Raw genomic sequence first — 1,946 nt, 5'->3', positions numbered from 1 at the left:
GTACAGCTGCAAAACATCTCTGCCAAACACCAGGGACTTTTGAAACAAACACAGAAATGAATCTGGGCAGGTGTTGTTCAGCTCTCAGGAGTTGGTATGGAAACATAAATGAGGGGAAGAAAAGCGGTGACCTTTAGTTTACTTTGCCTGCTACCTTGGATCTAGTCAGTTTGGTCTGGTTTTGTTGTGGGCCTTTGTGGCAACCTGTTGATAGAACACAATTAGCTTCTATAGTTAAAAGCAGTTTCTGCACCCAGGGCCTGGGCCGCATGGCATGGGTGACAAGGACACCAGTTAAGTCAAGGTACATGGCCGACATATTAGCAAGAGCAGCATGTCTCAACTATCTGACTGATTATACTTTTCATGCCGGGAGTTACCGTGACCTCAACTAACCAATTATATAGGGCTTCCCTCCCATAGTGAGTTTCTTGATGAGCCTCCCTGATGGCTTGACAAGCTGCAGTTGGGGAAAGAAGTATGGCTCGTGTTCATTAACTAGCCACCCATGGCCTCCTAGATCTCTGATGAAGCCCTGTTTTGCACTTTGTCTGATTCTTCCTTTATGCAGATTGGGGAATAATTGGATGGATCTGGCCTTCGAGGTATGAGGGGTAGTTGCCAAGTTACTAGTTCTCTGGCCACCCTTTTGGCAATCGCATCTGCCTTGTTGTTTCCCTCTGCATCCCCCTTTTGGCGACCCCTACGATGAGTTACTACCACCTTTTTTGGAAGCTGTACTACTTTTTTTTTTTTTCTTTGCATAACAAGTTTATTTTTAGAAGGCATATAGACAATAAACAAAGTAAACATCCCATCAAGATCTTAACTTCTGCCAAGTGTTATCTGTCCTAGAATTGCTCTATTGAGTCCAAGTGTCTAGACGTCTTAAATTCAATAATCGTCATCTTCATCAGAGTCCATTACTTTTCTTCTGTTGAATTTAACTGTTGTTTTCTTTTCTGTTTGTTGGCTTACCTTTTCGAGGATTTCTATTAAACCTTGTTCTGATACCTTCCCACTTAGTTGTCCATACTGTGCCATCTGTATAAGGCAATTCTCTACTGCTTTAGTTTTCTCAGGCTTTACAAGTGCTAAGTTACTTAATCGGGCCTGGGCTGACTGATCCAGAACTTGGGCTAAGGCACTGTTTCTCATTTCTGCTTCCCTTTGCTTTGCTTCCTGTTGCGCTACATGGCCAGGGTCCCCGTGCTTCGCCTGCAGCTCGGCCCGCCTGTGCTTCCTCAGCGCCTCAAGCTCCTCCTCCGCCATGGTCTGGCCGTCTGGAGCGAGCAGCCGCGGCCACGCTCCAGCCCACCCAGAGAGACCTCTGGGAAGCTATACTACTTCTGAGAGCTTCAGTATGCTTAAGCCACGTTCCAGCTGTTTATTCTCCGCAGTAAGCATACCTCTTTCCTTCCAAATAGCCCTATGTGCATGGAGGATGGCATATGCGTACTGGAAATCTGTGTAAACATTGAAGATCCTCCCAGTCCTGAACTCTAAGGCTTTTGGACAGAAGTCCCTGGAGGGTAGCCCTCTTGCTTCTGTGACTTGGGTCCAGGAGGTTACAGTGTATCCTGTCAGACTTTTCCCCCTCTCATAAAACTGCTCCTGTTTGTGAACCATTCCTTTTTGGCATTTGGAAGAGGCTCATTTCCTAGCTTGGGGCAACTGGAATAGATGGTGTCTGTGGTTTCTATACAGTCACGCTCCAGGGACCCCATTTCTGTGGGTATCAGGGTGGCAGGATTTAGTGTGTGACAGGTTATTATGATAGCCACTGGATTGTCTAAAAGCATAGTCTGAACTTGAATCGACCTTCCAGGGGATAGCCATTCTGTTCCCTTAGAACTTACTAAAACGTGAATCTGCTGTGGAGTCCATATAGTGAGTGGCTGACCAAACATTAACTTTTCAGCCTCCTTTATCAGGGCTGCAGTAGC

The 1,946-nt window shown here is 46.1% G+C and overlaps 1 pseudogene; it reads right to left on the bottom strand.

Moving 5' to 3' along the window:
• Positions 1–893: 893 nt before the first annotated feature.
• Positions 894–1,272, bottom strand: LOC114890051 (annotated as a pseudogene).
• Between the last annotated feature and the right edge of the window lie 674 nt (positions 1,273–1,946).

This window comes from Monodon monoceros, unplaced genomic scaffold (genome assembly GCF_005190385.1).
Source record: "Monodon monoceros isolate NGI ecotype Baffin Bay Population unplaced genomic scaffold, NGI_Narwhal_1 Super_Scaffold_10, whole genome shotgun sequence".
NCBI lineage: Eukaryota > Metazoa > Chordata > Mammalia > Artiodactyla > Monodontidae > Monodon > Monodon monoceros.
Note: the sequence above shows the minus strand (reverse complement) of the source record. Positions and strands in the feature narration are given on the sequence as shown.